This window comes from Nannospalax galili, unplaced genomic scaffold (genome assembly GCF_000622305.1).
Source record: "Nannospalax galili isolate Female #2095 unplaced genomic scaffold, S.galili_v1.0 scaffold44, whole genome shotgun sequence".
Classification (NCBI taxonomy): Eukaryota; Metazoa; Chordata; class Mammalia; order Rodentia; family Spalacidae; genus Nannospalax; species Nannospalax galili.
Genome location: NW_008355789.1, coordinates 9,515,079 through 9,528,232, shown reverse-complemented (window position 1 = coordinate 9,528,232; position 13,154 = coordinate 9,515,079).

Genomic DNA, 13,154 nt, shown 5'->3' with positions numbered 1-13,154 from the left:
ATAATAATAATAATTGTTCTTAGGTAAAGAAAAATTCATCCGGCTAGGGATGCAGCTCGGTGGTAGACTGCTTCCCTAGTATGTGCAAGGTCCTCCTGGGTTTGATCCTCAGCACCACAGAGACCCTTGAAAGCATCCTATTATCTGAGGAACTGAAAAAAGAAATGAATGTCACTTAATAAGTAAAGCCAAGAGCTTGGGGGTTTAGCTAGGATGGGGAATTTTGTGGGAGTCCAGGTCCAGCCCCCAATCCTCGCTCTCACCCCTAGCCTATGTGCCTGGTTGAAGACATTACCTGACTCTAGGCCTGCTGTATGTACTGGCCGAGTGGCTCATCGGATAGTCAATGAGTAAACCTTTAACCTGAAGGTAGCGTGAACAAAAGCCAGTGTGCCTGGATTAAAAACCCAGCTCCAGGCTGCTGCTCCCTGCCTCCCGGCTGCCTACTCCACTGTCTCTAGAGTGGATGCTTACTTAGCTTCACTAACTAAACTGCTGCTTCGTACTAAAGAAGCTCCTGCTGTCCTGCTAAATCAACTTCTGCTCAAACTGTAAGCAAACAAAAAAGCCAGCTCCAGGCCGAGCCACTTTCCTCCAGCAAGTTTCTGGACCTCTCCGAAGGAGGGTGCTCCCTTGCGTAAACTAGAAAGTGATCATGGTTCTGCACAGAGATGTGAAGACTAAGTGTGTTGGTATTTGTAAGGCAGTTAGAGGGTCCCTGGCATGATGTGCTACACTTATCTTCTAAAAGGTATTTCTGGGGGGCTGGGCGTGGTGGCACACGCCTTTAATCCCAGAACTCAGGAGGCAGAGGCAGGCAGATCTCTGTGAGTTCAAGGCCAGCCTGGTCTACATAGTGAGTTCCAGGACAGCTGGGGCTTCAGGGAGACCCTGTCTCAAAAAGACCAAAAAATAAAAGGTATTTCTGTAGCCTGGTCATACTAGTGAACTTACTGTAAGGTTTCAAGTGTATCGGAGGCACTAGAGAAGACACTTGATGTTTTTTGTTCTCTAGCCTCATGCAGCCTCCTAGAGTCTGTTACCTTGGAAACCCTGACCAACTGTTACCGCCTCTGCCTTCTCAGGATATTGCTCAACTTGATCAAGGCAATTTGATTCTTTGATTTCTTTGATTCTGAGGAAATTCTTTGATTTCCAAAAAGGTTTCCTTTGACTCAGCTAAGAAACTCAAAATGATTTTGCTGGCGGGCAGGAGAGAAGAAAGGAAAGGATTCTTCGAGAACCAGAACTGTGAACCCGGCCCCATATTTCATCCCTTGGTACCTCGGGAGAAAGAAATGGTGTTAAGGAGATCCTGGATGGTTTATTGGTTGTTTGTTTTTCTTCTGTGATAGTGTTTTTTGGTTTTAGGTTTTTTTAAATATTTTATTATTTTTATATTATGTGAGTGTATTTCCTGCATGTATCTAAGTGCACCCATGTCGTGCAGTGCTGGTGAAGGTCAGAAGAGGGCATCAGATCCCCTGGAACTGGAGTTACAGAGGGTTGTTAGCCACCGTGTGGGTACAGGGAATCTAATTCAGGTCCTCTGCAAGAGCAGCCAGTGCTCTTAACCACTGAGCCATCTCTCCAGCCCCTTGCTTCTGTTTTTTGAGAGAGAGTATCTCTGCCTAGCCCTGAATTCCATGGAATTCCATGTATAGACCAAGCTAGCCTTGAACTTGTGGCAAACCTCCTACCTCCTGTCTCTTTACCGCTGAGGTCACAGCTACTATGTGGCTTTTCAATACCTCACTGTGTACACTCTTTCTCAAGTCCTGCTCCAGGATCTAAGATTACATCAACTGATCAATTTATTACAAAGGCAAGCTCTTTGCATTCAGAAGATAGAATATTAGAAGTTAGAGTGCTTACTCCCAAGATACAGTAAGTGGTCAGAAACCAGAAAACCCAATGGGACCAATGACTCAAAATGGGAACCAAGACTTACAAGTTTTATTAAGGTGGAGAACGCAGATCAGCAACCTATGACTATGGGGTCAAATCACCCCACTGCTTTGGTAGATAGTTTTACTGGAACATGGCCATACTCAACAGCTGCACGTATTATATACACAATATCTTTACATAGCATCCCTGGCTACTATGGTATTGCAATAGCAGATCTGAGGTGATATAAAAAAGACTTACAGCTCTCAAATCCCCAACTACGAAACTGGTATAATCCTACCAGTAACCTCAGCTACTCGGGTAGCTGAGGCAGAAGGATACAAGTTTGAGGACTGCCTGGACAACTTAGCAAGACTGTCTCACAATAAAGTGTAAAGAAGGTAAGGATGTATGTCAGTGGAAGAGTGCTTGCTCGGCCTGTTCAACACTCAGGGCCAGAAAACAACTATTTACTGCTTGACTCTACAGAAAACAAATTAGTAAATCTAGATCCATACATAACAAATTAGTGAATCCAGACTCATATTTTCATTATTCTCCTTGCGAATATTCTTCACCTTCATCAAATCCTCTAATCCAGGATTAAAGGCTTCTCAGTCTTTAATGTATAAAGACCTGAAGATTTTTAAATTATTACTATTTGTGTATGCGTCTGTGTGTGCAATGTGAGTGGGCATCCAAGCCATGGTGTGTGCGTGGAGGTCAGAGGACAACTTTGTGCTCACGTTCTCTCCTTCCACCTTTAATGGGTTCTGGGAATAAAACTCAAATCACCAAACTTACATAGAAAGTACCTTTACCCACTGAGCCATCTGCCAGCCCTGAAGATCTTAATGCAAATTCTGATTAAGTAGGTCTATAAGGAAGCAGGAGACTATGTGTTTTGGACTAGCTAGGCTAATTCCTGGATCAGCTTGATCTCTTTAAGTTTTTATTGTTGTTTGCTTGTTAATTGATTCTTATGCATTCATTTACTTATTAACTCATTTATTTGAGACAGGGTCTCACGTATCCTGGCTGACCTCAAACTCATTAAGCTCTGATCCTCCAGCCTCCACCTCCTGTCTGAGTGCTAGGATCACAGGCATGCACCACCACACCCAGCTCCTTCAGTTTTTACTGTCGATGGTATCCTGTCATTTCTTCCCTCGTTACATGGTTTAATGTCTGTGATTGGGCTGTAAAATCGCTCCCATACAGGCATCCTCTCCCTTGCCTCTCTCTCTGTTGCTCTCATCTGAGAAAAACTCAACCTTGAATGAAGCCAAAGATCACCCTGTCTGAAACCAGTGCTGCTCTGCACTACAGGGGAAAAGTCTGCAGACCCTTGCCTCTAACATCATGGTCACCTACGTCAAACAGGCTGTAACCACAGCCCAGAAACCTTGCAAAGTTTCTCTCCCATCCTCCCTCTCTCACACTTCCCATGACCATCTCACACCTCTTCAGACCTCCCATCCTCCCTTCCTACACACTTTTAGCAGATTACCTGAGTCACCTTGGTTGAGAACTTCATTGTATCAGTTAAGACACTTGCAGTTTTAATCAGGGTGGGAGTTATGGTGACAGGATGGAACTCAGGGCCTCACAAGTTAGGCCAGCACTTTACTACTGAGCCACATGCTGTAACTCAAATCATTCCTATATTTTGTTTGTTTTGATTTGCTTTAGTGGGAGAGCAGGGGTGAGTCAGAGTCTCATGTAGTTCAAGATGGCCTCTATGTAGCTAAGGATAACCTTGAACTCCTGATCCTCCTGTCTCCACCTCCCAAGCGCTGGGATTAAAAGTGTGCACCACTGACATTTTGAATCTTGACCTCAAAAGTAGGAAGCACACAGGGAAAGACTGAGGAGGAAAAGCAGCACATGACCTTTTCTGCAAAAGTTCTTTTCCTTTTGTCAGCAAAGGAAAAATTTGCACAGAAGATCCACAGGCACCCTGGCCCTGCAAAGCACCCTTCCACTGACTGGACAGACATAGATATATGACCATTCTCTTGACCACAGGGTACCTAGGATAGCCAGTCCTGCAGAGGGGGAGGCAGTAATCATGAGTAGCTTGTGCCAATAGTGATTAGTCCCCTATGGCTCCATTAACAAGGAAGAAGAAAGACTAGATGTTGGTTAGGCAGTGCCACTACACTTGTCACATCTCAACATCAAGTCTGCAGAACCAAATAACACTTTAGCCCATTTCCTGTTCTTGTGTGGAACACGAAAGGCAGTTCCTTTGCCTACACCGACTCTGTTCCTCTCACTAACAGCTTCATCCCTTTATATGGCTATTCTTTGTTTGATGATTTACCCTTCTCTGCCAATAGAATCACCACCCAGGCCTGTGAGTGTGGTCCCAGTCTCTCTCTCTCTCTCACTGGCACTCACATTCACATTCACATACACACATACACACACACACACACACACACACACACACACACATTTTTCTGTTATTATTTTGTTTTGTTTTTTTTCTTTTTGGAGACAGGGTCTCACTATGCAGCCCTGTCTGGCCTGGAACTCTCTTTGTAGACCAGGCTAGCCTCGAACTAATGGAGCCCTGAGATGAAAGACATGTGCCACCATACCTGGCTTATCTCTCATCTTTTAAAAAGCCCATCCTTGGGACTGGAGAGATGGCTCAGCAGTTAAGAGGACTGACTGCTTTTGCAGAGGACCCAGGTTTGGGTCCCAGCACCCACATGATAGCTAACAACCATCCGTAACTCCAATTCCAGGGGATTTGATGCCCTCTTCTGACTTCTGTGGGCATTGCATGACATGGGTACTCTTACCTACATGCAGGCAAAATCATACACATAAAATAAAAATAATATTTTAAGTCCATCATGGATGAAGAAATGTAATAAAATAAGTAGGATTAATATCTTAATTATATAATTCACTAATTTTACTGCAAAGTTCTTTCAATTTTCTGTATGCTTGAAACTTTCATAATGTAATATTGAGAATAGAATCCCTTCAGTGACCCCCCCCAAGCTGCTTTCCAAATTGATTTTCAGCTTATTTTTCAAGTGTATTTATTTATTTATTTATTTATTTATTTATTTATTTATTTATTTTGAGACATGGCCTCACTCTGCTCTGATTGCCCAAGCTGTCCTAGAATTCACTGTGTAGCTCAGGCTGGCCTCAGAGTCATAGCCATCTGGTGAGGTGTCTCCGCAGGTAAAAGCACTTGCCTTATCTATCAGTTTCTTTTCTGTTTCTATGACAAAACACCAGGACCAAAAGCAACATATAGATGAAAATATTTGTTTTGGCTTTCAGTTCCAGAGGGATAAGAGTCGTCATGGCAGGGAGGCCTGGAAGCAAGTGGCAGGTATGGTGGTGGGAGCAGGAAACTGAGTGTGCTGGATAGCTTTAGTGTCAACTTGACACACCTGGGTTGAGGGAGCCTCAGTTGGGGAATTCCCTCTACTGTACTGACCTGTGGCCATGTCTGAGGGCATCTTTTGATGAGTAATGTGGGAGGGCAGAGCCCACTGTGGGTGGTACCACCCCTGGGCAGATGGGCCTGTGTTGCATAAGAAAGCAGGCTGAGCAGGGGCCAGGGGAGCAAGTCAGTAAGCAGCGTTCCTCCATGGCCTGTGCTCCAGCTCCTGCTTCCAGGTTCCTGCCCTGACTTCCTACCTTGGGCTCCCTGATGAACTGCGACCTGGGAGATGTAAGCTGAATAAGCCCTTTCCTCCCCAAGTTGGTATTGGTCAGAGTATTTTGTCACAGCAATGAAGAGAACAAACCAGAACACTGAGACATCATATCTCATCTGCAGACAGGAAGTAGAGAGAATGAACTGGAGGTAGGGTGAGGCCATGAGCTCCCAAAGCCCCCACTGACATAGCATCCCCCAGGAATGCTCCACCTCCTAAGCCTCGTCGAACAGTTCCACCACCTGGGAACTAAGTGTTCACATTCATGAGCCTATGGGGGACTTCCCTCATTCAAACCACCACACCTTGCAAGCCTGATGACCTGAGTTCCACCCTCAAACCACTGTGGAAAGAGAGAACTGACTCCCAAACATTGTTCTCTGCCCTACATATGCACGCACACCATAATAATAAAATAAATTTTTAAAATTTAAAAAATAGGGGGCTGGAGAGATGGCTCAGCAGTTAAGAACACTGGTTGTTCTTACAGAAGACCTGGGTTCGAATTCCAGCACCCACATGGCAGCTAACAACTGTCTGTAACTCCAGTCTCAGGAGATCTGACAGCCTATTCTGTCCTCTGCAGGCATTGCATGACACAGGTGCACTTACCTACACGCATGCAATACACACATGCACATAAAATAAAGATAAAAATAATAAATAAATTTTTTAAAAATTTAAAAAACAGTCATGGCAATCCTCCTGCCTCAACCTCCTAGATGCTGAGATTACGGGCACTTGCCTGTAATTGCTATGTATTTGCCCCGCTATTTCTCTCATTTTATGGTAGTCCCCTCTCTACCTCTCTGAGACTGTTCTTCATAAAATCACCTTTGGATGGTGTTTTCTGTCCTTACTCTGGCTCCTTCTTTCATTCCCTTTTTCTCTTGTTCCCTGTGATGGGAACTGCTTTGCTCTGCCATGCCCTCTCCACTGTGAAGAGAGGACGCCTCTGAAACCATGAGCCAACACGAACACTTCCTCTCTCCAGTTGCTCCCTCAGATATTTTGGCCACATGACCAAAAGTCTGACCAATGACTTGCAGAGGAAGATCTAGAGGTGTGCTTCTGAATCCCCGTCAAGAAAGGATGGGCAGCCCAGCTGGGAGACACTGTTGGCTGCCAGCCTTCTGCCGTCACCGGCTTCAGGGTCCACCTCAGCCAAAGCCACACTCTTACCAGGACATTGTTAAGTCATACTGTTCTCGGGAAAGCTTCCAGTCGATGAGTGAGCAAGGTGGTAGCTCACAGATCTAGTCTCTCAGAACTCTAACTAGATGTTTCTCAGAGCAACTCCCCTGGGACTCCACAGAGACTCTGTCAGGCTTCATCTTACTGCCAACTCCCTTCTCCGAAGTCTACTCTGTCCTTCCCCCATTACAGCTATTACTGCCTGACAGGTCTTTTATACAGCTGGCTCTGGTTCAGCATCTGCGTCCCAGCTACCTGCTTCCTATGCTCCCTGTCCCTCTTATCTGGGTATAGTATACGCCCAGTTGCTCAAGCTGAAACCCGGTGAGTCATCTCTGATTCTTCTTCATATTACATTAATCCAGCAGCAGGTTCCGTCACCTCTACTCCAAGCTACCCGCTCTCAAGTGAATACTGCTAATAGCCTCCACTGAATGTCCTCCCCTACCTTGGTCCCCTGTAATCCATTCTTTACAATCTCTACCCTACTTAAAAACTTCTGATCTAAACCCTTAAACTCCTTCCTGTGTCTGTCAAAGCTCTGTGTGCCACCCGTCTCTCCATCCGGCCTCTTTACTTGCTCAGTCACTACACTGTAGCCACACAGGTTCTTCTGTTCTTGGAAAATCATCCCACCCCACGACCTTTGCCAAGCTGGGCCCACTTCAGAAGACCACCACTAGTTCACCTAATTCATTGGACTTCAAGTGCCACAGAAAACTCATGCCAACTATCCAACCTTACTTCGCTGTCTCCTCTCTCACATACTTTGTCATGTACATGGGAGAAGGTGCTTTTTTTCCTTAATTTTTACTGTTTTTCTCACTAGAGTATAAGGTACATGAGGGTATAGACCATACTTGATTTATCACACAGAGCCCAGCACAGTATCTGATGCACACAGTAAACAATCAATATATATCTGTTGAATGAATACATGGATAAAATTAAATTAACTATCTCAGACACTAGTGGTTTTTTTTCTTTTCATAATGTTTAGGCGAAGGAATTTCAGTTTTGATTTTTTTTCTATAGAAAATGGAAATTTTAATGCCTCTTCTGATATTATATAAATTAACATATAGGAGAATAAATATTCACAACAAATTTTTTTCTAGATAGCTTTACAGTAGACATAATTTCAAGAGTTACTTTAAAAATCAGACTCTCTGCCTACAAAGTTTTCTAATATGTAAAAAACAACAATCCTACTCCCTATTAGCAATCTTACCAAACCTGCTTCCAAAAATTTTTTTTAGTAAGTTCTAGGCTGCTTTTTCAATTATCCTGAGGCAGGACTGCTGATCTGTCTTTACAGATTCCCAGCTGTGGTGGGAAGAGTCATGACAGGACAAGCATTTAGACAGCTTTTTCTGGGAACTGAAGAGATGGTTCAGTGGGTAAGAGTTCACATTGCTGTTCCAGGGGACCTAGTTTAATTCGCAGCACCCAAGTCAGGCAGCTCACAATCACCTGTAACTCCAACTCCAGGAGCTAAGAGCACTTCCTGGTCTTCCAGAAGATCCAAGTTCAGTTCCCAGCACCCACATCCTGCAGCTCGCAACTGCCTCTTACTCCAGTTTCAAAAGATTCAATGCCCACTTCCAGCCTCTTTGGGGACCCACACACACCTAGCATACACTTACACAGCCATATATATATACACAATTTAAAATGAAATTTAAGGGAAAAAAAGATATACAAAGGATTTGCAGTGGTATGGAGACATGAGTTGTCGTTCCTAAGTGATAGGACAAATCGTGACATCATAAGGAGTGTGGCGCTAGGAGTGGTGGCTCACACCTGTAATCCTGTCATTTGGGAGGCTAAAGCAGGAGGATTACTGCCAGTTGGAGACCAGCCTGGGCTACAAAGGAAACCCTGTCTGAAAAAAAGCAAAATGGGGTAGAGATGTAGATCAGTTGGTAGAGCTCTTTCCTAACATATAGGAAGCCCTGGGTTTGAGCCCAAGCATGGCATAAAGCATGCATGGTGGCACACGCCTGTGATCCCAGCACTTGAGAGGTGAAGGCAGGAGGATAAGAGGTTTAAGTTCAACTTTGATTCCAAATTAAGTTACAGGCCAACCTGAGCTACATGAAACACTATCTCAACAAAAGAGCTGGGGAGACAGCTCAGTGAGTAAAGTGCTTGCGAGCCTGAAGACGAGGACTCCAGATCCCCAGCACCCATGTAAAAAGCTGGACTCGGTACCACATGTCTGTAACCTCAGTGCTAGGGATACAGAGAGGCAGATCCCTGAAGCTCTCTGGCCAGTCAGGCTAGCTGGATCACTTAGCTTCATGTTCAGTGAGAGACCCTGTGTCAGGTACATAAGGTGGAACGCAGTAGAGGAAGGCATCAGACATCATCCTCCAGCCTCCACACACATGCATACACATGCATGCACACATACATACAATCCCACAAAACTTCAAGGGTATAGAGGAAGGCTGGAGAGATGCTCAGTGGTTAAGAGCACTGACTGCCCTTCACCTAAGTTAAGCTCCCACCCACATGACAGCTTGTAACTGTCTGCAACTCCAACAGGGGATCAACTCCGTCTTCTGGCCTCTGAGGATACCAGGCATGCATGTAATACACATACATTCAGGCAAAACACTCATACACAGAAATAAATCATTAACCCAGTTTGGTGGTGCACACCTTTAATCTCAGCACTTGGGAGGCAGAGGCATGTAGATCTCTGGAGTTTGAGCCAGCCTGGTCTTATATATAGGAAGATCCAGACCAGCCGGGGCGTCACAGTGAGACCCTGTCTTTAAAAAACAAAACAATGTAAACAAACAACAAAAAAGGGTAGAGGAAGACTATTATTACTGAAATTCATGGTGTCGTAGCTAGAGCAGAGATCGATATCCAAGAAAGATGGGAAAACTCTGAACCCAGAGGCGAGTTGAGACCATACGTAGAAAGTCAGAGATCAATGACAGAAGTCTCTTATCCCTTCCAGATGAAGGCAAAGGTTTCAGGACAAAGATCACACACCACTACCCAAGCTGGAAACTGGCCTACAGTCATGTTGGCCCCAACACAAGACTTTGTGTTTTCTTTCCCTAATTAGTTGCTGTGCTTGGAATTTCCAGAATAAAAGCTAGGATTTCTGGCTTCTCTTAAAATGCTGGCATTCTGACAACCCATGGCCTGCATTCCTCAGGAATGTAGAAGAGGAATAATTTCCATCTTTGAAAGGGCAAGTATTCAGTTTACCACCATCCATCCACAGGTGGCCTACGTATTATCTACCTAGTAGTCATAGGCATTTAATTTGGGCTCTGGTTTGGAGAGTTCCGTGTAACAGGTGAGTCTGTGTTGAAGTATGTACGGGGAGGGGGGGTGATCTGTGAGAGAAGAAGGGGCTGACCTTGGTTATAGCAGACCTTCACTGGAGCTTGCTCCTGCCACTGACCACACCACAGAGAGTATCTTGCCCCTATTATGTCCAAGGAATTCAAGAATGCACACTCCAAAATTAGTTGCTTTGGCATAGTGACATTTTGAATTGAAAGCACTTAAAATCCCAGTACTGAGGAGGCCTAGGCAGAAAGAGTGCCACAAGTTACTGGCCATCCTGCACTACTTAGTGAATTTCAGGCCAGTCAGGCTTAGGTAGTGAGATCCTGTAGTGAGATCCTGTTTCTTAAAACCCAAAGAAAGGCTGGAAAGATGACTCAGCAGTTGAGAGTACTTGTTGCTCTTCCAGGGGACCCTAGTTTGATTTCCCAACACTCACATCCACAACCACCTGTTACTCCAGCCTCAGGGGGTTTGACACATCTGGCCTCCAAGAGCATCTGTGCTCATGTGCACACACCCACACACAGACACACACACACACACACACACACACACACACATAATTTTAAAATAATGGGGAAAAGTGCTTGAAACAGCAGCTGCAAGATCATTTGGATCTTTATTTTTGTTTCCTTTTCGTGTGTGTGTGTGTGTGTGTGTGTGTGTGTGTGTGTCAGGGTAGGCAGGGTCTCTATAACCCAAGCTGGCCTGGAAATCATCCTCCTGTGTGGGTCTCACAAGTACTGCAGTTACAGGCATGAATCACTCTTAGCTTATGGCTTATTCATTGTTTTGTGGGTTCCCTCCCCAATGCAGTGCTCTGAATTGAACCCAGGTCCTCAAATGTACTGGGAAAGCACTGTGAGCTATATCTCCAGCCATGTGCTGGGCAAGCAATATGAGCTATATCTCCAGCCATGTGCTGGGCAAGCACTGTGAGCTATATCTCCAGCCGGTTCTATTTTTATTAGTGTATTTATTTACTTATTTTTGTGTGTGTGCATGTGTATATATATGTGAGTATTTGCAAGCCAGGATACACATGTAAAGGTCAGAGGAAAACTTGTATGACTTGAATCTCTCCTTCTACCTTGTGGGTCTGGAGTTTTGAACTCAGGTTGCCAGGCTTGGTAGCAAGTGCTTTTACCCACTGAGCCATCTCACCCACCCATCCATTCTGTTTCCTTTTTAAATTTTTTATTTATTTTTGTTTTTATGTGTATGGGTGTTTTGTGTGCATGTATGTTAGTGCACCTGTGTTGTGCAATGCCCATGGAGGCCAGAAGAGTACATCAGATCCCCTGGAACCGGAGTTTCAGACAATTATTAACTTGCATGTGAGTGCTGGGAATCAAACCCAGGTTCTCTGGATGAGCAACCAGTGCTCTTAACCGCTGAGCCATCTCTCTAGCCCTCTAACTCTCCATTAAATTATAAAATTATACGTGTATGAAATTTTACATATATATACAGGCAACTCATATGCATAAAATTTTATGTGCACTATGTGCATGCCTGGTACCTGCAACCAGAAGACGGTGTTGGAGCCCCTGGAACTGGAGTTGTAGATGGCTGTTAGCTGTGGGTGCTGGGAACCAAACCAGGGTCCTCTGCAAGAACAACAAGTGCTCTTACCCACTGAGCCATCTCCCCGTCATCTTCCTGTCCCCCCAATTCTGTTTCTAAAAAGCAATAGTAAAGTTGGGGTTTCAGTGTTAAAATGTCCTTCCTGTAAAATTTACAATCAAAGACAGGAAGGGCATTGTGCACAAGCATACCTTGTCAAACAAATCCTCACCTTCCTGGTCACTTACTAGTCACTAGAATTAAGAAACACCCAGGACATTAATGAGGCATACCTTTGGATGTGCTTGTGAGCCTCCAGAGAGGATTCATTGTGGAGGGAAGACCCACCCTGACTGTGGGTTGACACCATTCCATGGGTTAGTAAGTTACCATAAGTTCTAGGCCAGCCTGGACTACATAGCAAGTTCTAAGCCAGTCAAAGCTTTATAGTCAAACCCTACTCCCAAAGTAGAGAAAGCCAGTTGACTGCTGATAATAGAGTTCAGAGGTAGAGAGCTTGCCAGCATTCAGCAGAGCCTGGCTTCAATCCTCGGCATCATAAAAGTAACATAAATACACTAATATTTATATACATTTATATATACACTCCTATCTATTTTTCGAAGAACAGAGGCGGTCTGGGGAAATAGCTCAGATGGTAGCGTGTTTGCCTTGTAAACACAAGGACTGAGCTCGAACCACAGAACCTCTGCCAAAAAGCTGGGCATTGGTGGTGCATATTTGTGATCCCAGTGCTGTGGGAGCAGAGACAGATGGATCCATGAGGTTGACTGGCCAGCCAGCCTAGCCTGCTTCACAAGTTCCAAGCCAATGAGAAATCTTGTCTCAAAAAAAAAGAAAAAACTGTGGGCCACACCTAAGGAATGGCCAAGGTTGTCTTCCGACCCACACACATACCCTTATTTACATCTGAATGCACACACACACACACACACACAGACACACACACACACAAAGAGCAGCATAGCTCACTTCTCCTAACCAAGCCACACTGGCTTAGCTCTAAGAAACCATCTTTTGAGCTGGGCCTAGAGGTGTACACCTGTAACATCTATAACATTTTTTAAAATGTACGCCTTTGATCCCAGCACTTGGGAAGTAGAGGCAGGAGGACTAAGAGTTCAAGCCAGGCCTGGCATACACCTTTTATCCCAGTTCTTGGGAGACAGAGGCAGTTGGATCTCAGTGAGATTGAGATCATAGCCAACCTGGTGTACTAGCAAGTTCCAGGCCAGCTGGGGTTACAAAAAGATCCTGCCTCAAAAAACAAAAAACAAACAAACATAAAAGCCAGCCTGGGCTACATAAGACCGTGTCTCCAGAAAGAAAATAAAACAAACTCACTGTGAAGCCCAGGCTAGTCTAAAACTTGTGATCCTCCTTCTCTGCCTTCCAAGTGCTGGGATTACAGGCACATGCTACCATGCCTGGCCCAAGAATTCTTCCATGTTGCTTCCACAGACCTTTGAAGGT